The sequence below is a fragment of the Cucumis melo genome, chromosome 6 (genome assembly GCF_025177605.1).
Source record: "Cucumis melo cultivar AY chromosome 6, USDA_Cmelo_AY_1.0, whole genome shotgun sequence".
NCBI classification, from domain to species: Eukaryota; Viridiplantae; Streptophyta; class Magnoliopsida; order Cucurbitales; family Cucurbitaceae; genus Cucumis; species Cucumis melo.
Genome location: NC_066862.1, coordinates 1,174,246 through 1,181,554, shown reverse-complemented (window position 1 = coordinate 1,181,554; position 7,309 = coordinate 1,174,246).

The following is a 7,309-nucleotide window of genomic DNA, read 5'->3' as shown; positions in this document are numbered from 1 at the left end:
TAATAGGATGTGTTTGGGGGAAGAATTTAAAAATGTAGTTTTATAGGTGAATTACAGATATTAGGTTTGGGGAATTGAAAAAGGTTTAAGAAGAAGAGAGAGAGAATAAGGGTTATGATAACCCTTCCCCAAACAAGGGTCGGGTCATTGATAACCCTTAGGCCAAAACGGCTCCTTAACAGATAATAAACATATTAAATTATTAATGAACTCAAAGGGAGGGCTGAATTACATGTCAATTCCAAACACTATTGTCGTTTTCCTTTCATTTATTTATGGAGATAAAAAGGTGTGGAAAATGAAATAATAGGAGATAAGACATCATGAAAAATCTATAGGACAACAAAGAGTGTGAAACTGTGATGTAGCCTATATATTAAAACATTGTCACATCACCAATTAATAACTAACTTTTTTTTTTCTTTAAAGTAAGAGCTTTCAAAACCAATTCTCACATCATCAGAAAAGAAAAAACAATGGTGAGATGTCAAACTATCATGAGAATTAAGAAATGTTAACATACAATTGTATTTTGATATGTTTTCCCAATGTGTAATTAATGCTACTATGTACTCAGTTTAAGTCCAGAGAAATATAACATTAGCATTCCTAATCCGAAATAAGAAATTCGATTCAATATGCAGTGAACTTTGGATTAACAAATAGTTGTATGAATTCAAGATCAAACAAAACGTAAGCTCTTTGTTAAGTTTACATATAAGATGCATCAATTTCTATGCATCATACCCTCGACTAAAAAAGAAATTGTCACGTGTTAACTCATAACTAGACAATCTAATGGGACACAAAGTATTTTTCTATACAAAATGAGAAATAAAGAGATGAAATTGAATGGAAAAGAAAAGAAAGTATAGATGAAGAAAAAGGTGGAGATGATTAGATGGTTGAATAAAGTGAAGAGATAAATAATATAATATATATTTTGGAAATATAAAAGAATGGGAAAACATTGGACAAGACATTGTTGTGAGTTACTGTGTTTTGTTTTTTGGGTTAATGGAGAAAAAGTAAAGAGGATTTGAAACTTAGGAGGCCCTCCTTCATCTCAATCTCCAATCATGGAAAATAAAATATGCCACAATTGAAGGTCTAAATTGCAACTATAATATTTACTCCTTTTCTCCCATTTTGGTTCACTTCAATTTTTTTTCTTTTTTCTTAATAAATAAATAAATAAATATATATATATATATATATATATATATATATATATATATATATATATATATAGACACACACACAAACTTTGATGTGTGACTGACTTCTGATTGTGACCATTATGATCAAACCAAACCTCTTACTCCTTCTCCTTCTCTTCTCTCTTGTCTGTCGATGGTTGAGGTTCGTGCTATTTGAAACGTTGAGTTGAGATAGAATGTATGAAGTTTATATTTCTGGAGATTTCATATTTTCATGTTTGAGGTATAGAGTTCTTTTGCTTGATTACTATATTTGTGTTTGAAGTTCGTCTGCCAGGAACATTTGATGCAATTTTTTGAATTATGTATAAAAAGTTATGTTAAGAGTTATGGTTGTTTTTCTTTAATTCATTTTAGTCCTTTGAAGTTCTTTATTTTGAATACCACAGTTGTGACGACGGAGGATCAAACTTCACGGTTCAATAATGAAAAATCATGTTAATATCATACTACTGAAATAAGTTCACTTTATTAAACTCATGGCTTCTATAACTATTCGTTACAGTTAGCTTGTTTGAAGTTAGTATTTTATTGTAACGGAGAAAACACACAATGTTTATTTTTTAAGACAAAATTAATCATAATTTAACGATATAGACTAATTTAAAATTCATTAAAAAGTACAACGATTCGAATTTAAAAATTTGTAAATAAAAATACCTATTCTTATTTTGAGAAAAAGGTGAGTTTTCTTTTTTCTATTAATTTTTTTTTTGGTGGTTTGATAAAATGGTTCCATCACTTGGAATGTGTTTGTGCCAAACCCACAATCCCAATCTCCACACCCTATTGAGAGAGAGAGAGAGAGAGAGAGAGAGGGAATGGTCCAATTCACCACTTCTCTCCCTAAAACCACAACTACAAAAAGATCATCATGTGCATTCATGGACTAATCCAAAAACAAACCTTCTCAAAGATAATGGAAAATATTTCCAACCTAAAGAGCACTACCTTACTTGTGGGCTCCATATCTTTTCTTTAGAAAAAAAAAAACGTACAAATATATATCATCTCTTTTCTGAATCGAATCACTCTGCTTTTGTTCATACTGTATTCAATTTTGATGCTCACATCTTACCATATCAATCAATATATGCTACTATTTATTGAACATGTCACTTCATCGTTTATATATGATGCTCACAATAGATAAGATACACAAAATGCAATTTAGAATGATCGTACGTACATTCTTTCAAAATAATTAATGATCTTTAACAAATTGTCTTTCGGTTTGAAATTGATGGCATAGTTAAAGAGGACGGAAGTTATAATCGAAGACTTGATGTAGTATTGTTATTTGTGACCAACCTCAATATCACTTGACAAAAAGGAATAATAAGAAGAAAAAATCGACCCACCAAAAATCTTGTCATTCTTTTTCATTATCATTTAACATTGACCTTTCATAATGCATGTAAATATCAAAGAAAGAAGCGTGATAACGATTACTCAACTTAAAAAGTTCGTTTTTCTTTTAAATAACTGTAATTTTTCATTTATTTATTTTTTAATTTTAATTGATTAAAATATATTAAGATGCCTGGAGTTCATCAAATTTCTCCGTATATATATTATTAACCTACAAAACAATGATCAAATTTTTTATATTGAAATAACAATACAACAAAAATGCACGTTGAATTATTCAATTAAATCAAAATGATCTATTTTAACTTTGGTTCAAATAACGATTATGATCGTAGATTTTTCTCTAATACTTCTATTCACTTTCTTTCTTCTTAAAGTAAGTTTGATTTTTACTAATTTTCTCACCTTACATTCCTCTGTCTAATATTTACATTTAATCTTTTGAAATTCGTTAAAATTTTAAATTCTATAATAAGATAGACAGAGCAATGTTACGTATTATCAAACTACTTACTATATAATACATCATAATACATCATACTCTTAGTAAAATATAAATGGGTTTGAGAGTATTCGTAAAATGCAGTGAAAATAGAAGGACTAAAATTAAATACTAATTAATTGAGATGTAAAAGTGAAGTGAAAATAGAAAGAATGAAAATAGTACTTTAAAAACGTGAACAAAATATAAAAAGAAAAAAAAAAGGATAATCTCAAATATCAGATCATCACATTCTCAGTGCATTACTTCGTTCGATCAACATCTCTATTTTTTCGAACCCACCAATAATATTTTTTTAAAAAAAAATCTCAAGATTTTGGATTTCTTTTTTATCTAATAAATAAATAAATATTCCAATAAAAAAATTGTGTTAATATTCCCTAAAGAGATTCCAAATAAAAAGAAATGGGTTCAATACAATAATATTCTCGGGATTTTCCCAAAGTATATGCCAATTTTTTGTATAGAAATTTTGCCTAAATTATAAATTCAGTACCTATTATTCGAAGAAAATTTTTTAATTTAGTATTTACAATTTACAATTTACGTATAATTTAAAAAAAAAAAAAAGTTCCTCAAAACCAAAAAAAAAACAAAAAGAAAATTGTACAATAATGATTTTAGCAAGTTAATCTGAAGAAAAAAAAAAAATACCAATTCTTTATTTGTTTCACAATATGTGAAATTATAATGTAAAATTCAATTCTTGAGATTGGATATTTACGTGAAATTGAACTACATTTTATTTATTATAATGAAATTAAAATTTTGGTTATTTTAAACTCAAAGAATAAAATATATTTTAGTGTCACTCTAAATAAACTTTTGGAAAATTTTAATAATAATAATAGAAACTGTTCAAAGCCTTCGTGCCTACCCTTATCATTCTTACTGGCAAATAGTTATGGGTTTGCAAATTTTGCTTTTTTAAAACAAAAAATCTCCACATTTTTATGCTTTAATTATTTTCAACATTACATAAATAAATAAATAAATAATAATAATAATAATAATATTATAAATAGAGAAAAATAATAATAATAATAAAAAAGAAATAATGGGGGAGTGGAATTAGAGTAACTGGGCCGAGTCCCATACCTATAAGTAGACTCGTGGCAGGCACGTCTTGGTGCACCCAACACCTTCCTTTATGGTTTATAACTATTTCATAACTTTCTTTTCTTAATTTTTTCTATTTTTTTTTTTTAAAAAGAAGAATTGATAGATTGGGTAGAAATATAGTTTGAATTTGTAATTTATTTTTGAGAATTTGGTTTTCAATCAATGAAATGGTGTTTGGTTAACATCTAGAAACGAGTCCATGAATCAAATACAAATACATATAAAGACGAAAGTTTAGAGACTAATGTTGTAATTTAGCTCATCTTTAAGTTAATAGTTTGTTTTGTTTGGATATCTCTTGATGTTGTGTTGGGTAATTAATTTATTTTTAAGTTAAAGATTATTCATCGTAAATTATTTTAAATTTCAATGTCATAGTTATGGACTATGGTGAACCTCGATTTATGCTTGATAGTACCGACTTATTATTGGTGAAATATATTCTTGGAAGCATTGATCATTGGTTTGATGTTTAATGAAAAAATATTTTGAATTGAATGAAAGTACGTGAAAAACGGATTTTTTTTTTTTTTACGATATATGGGTCATAATATTAAATTTCAAACTTTGAGATTAATAACACAAACTCATGACTGTTAAGTTCTGCTTATACTAATATATGGGTCATAATATTTTGCATGGTTTTTCTTTTTAAAGAGAATGAATTAAAATGAATATGGTTCAAAAATTTAAACATATGTATACACTCTATATATATATATAGTTATAAAACTGAAAATTTCTTTTAATTTATCTAAGAGGCAAAAACTAAAAAAAAAAATCAAACTAATTTCCTCTCTAAAGTTATTTTTCTTCCCACAAACATTTACCAATTCCATTGAATGTTATATCATTTATATTTATCATTGCTTAATTTTAACATCCATTGTACTATTAAAAAAAAGTCACCAATTGAAAAGATTAAATTTAAATTAAAAACGTTGAAATATACAAAATCATAGAAATTAAATGAAAAAAAAAACAAAAATAGTTTCTAGTATAGCAACCGTTTTTTACTTTTTTTTTTTCAATCTACGATTTACCCATGTTTAAAATTAAACTCAATTCTAAAAAGTAAACTATTTATAAAATATAGTAAAATTACTATACTCTTTATAATCGAAAACTTTGCAATGTTTTGTAAATAATTTCATCTTTTTTCTAAACCATTCACGATAAATTTTGAAAGTTAAACCTAAATGAGAAAGTTGAGGTATAAAAAAAACAAAAGAGGTTTTAGTTTTTGAAATGTTTAGAGCCTGAAATAATATAATTATTGAAAAATTTAAAACGTAATCAAATTTGTAGATATAAAATGAATAGTACAAAACGTACAAAATGTACAAAACACAATAAACCTCTTTTTTCTTTTTCAGTAAAACAATATAACAAATAAAGAAAGAAAGAAAGAAAGAAAGAAAGAAAGAAATTGTATTAATTAAACAAAGAAACAAACAACTGACAGATCAGCGCCGTTAATGCAATCCAACGGTCGAACATGGGCGATTTTTCAAAATGAGATATTAAATTATTTCATTACTATTTTTGCTTTAAAATGAGAAAGGCACGCGCGAGGTGATATGAAAAAAGCGAAAAGAAAAATATATATGCCAGCTGTCAAGCCGACTACTCCTCCCATTGTCTCGTGTTCCGTCACTCCATTCCTCCACCCACACCCATTGGCCATTTCTCACACTACGTCAAACCTTTGACCTCTTCCACCACCCTCCGATCTCTCTTCTCCATCTTCCCCTTTACCTTCGGTGCCCCCACTTGCTCCCTCGACTACCAAATATCTATTTCTTTTCTACTCGCTTCTCCTCGGCACCCACGTGGAGGAATCCTATTTGCCGAATCTTGAAGCAACGCCTTCCCCTCGTCAGCCCCAACACAGTATTTGCGGATTCCGGCATCTTAGGGCACCCAACCGACTCCTGTTTTTTCTTTTTTACCAAAATCTATACTTTATAAATATTATTTTTATTTTAGCATCAATTCTCCAATTCGAGCATAGCTTTATGGATACATATTAACTTTCTTCTTTTTTTTCTTTAGTTCGTGTATTAACACGTTTTGTTAGAAAAGAAAGAATGTCCTTATACTTTGATCGCTCATTTTGTATTTGTTGAACTTAAAAAGTATTCGATCTTAGTATATGAAAAATGAAAGATCCGATCTTATAGAAAATAGTGTGTATCAATTTCTACTGTTTTTTTAGAATCAAAATGTTTAACATTGAGTTAGTAAGTACAAATTTTATGTTAGGTTATTTAAAGTTTCATTTTTTTGGTTTTGAGAATATTTATATGAATGAGCTTATATACAGTACATAAAATGAAATAATGTACAAACGAAGTAGATATTCAAACATGATCGAACTAATTACAACGGTGTCGTTATTTTTTAAAAAGTATGTTATATTTGAAGGACTACGAGAATAGATATATAGAGCCTGAGAATAAATCTAGAAGTTTAAAAGAAGATGGAATTTAGTTAAAATAATTATATTTTGAGAAGAAAAAAGAAGAAGAGAGGATTGAAGCAGAAGAATTGTAAACGTCACCGTCCAAATATATATATAAAAAATAATAATAACCACGAAATAGCAATTGGTTCTCTAATTTTACACTTTTAATTATATGCTTTGAATCTTTCCCCTATCAACCAAAAGATCATTACACCAATAAATAAGTTAGTAAATAAATAAATAAAAACCTGCCTCCATTTCTACGACTAATCATCCTTCCATAGGATTGAAACCATACCTATTTATTTATTTATTTATTATTTATTCCATCATCATGCATCGTCTATTAAAAGTTTATTGTTTGTTTTAAATCTTAGCTTCAATAAATATATTAATGTGGTGTTCATCAAAACAACTCGAATTTGAAGTCAAATAATTAAAAAATGAAAACATTTGATTGAAAGTACGTATCCATAATTCTCAACCATCTACATATATATCAAATGTGTTTATATTCATATTTGCGTGACTTACGAGACAATGAAATTGTGAATGAATAATATAGTTTCTTATCTTTCCAAGGTATGGTTTATTCTCGTAAACTTTTTAATCACAATGGGAAAGAAC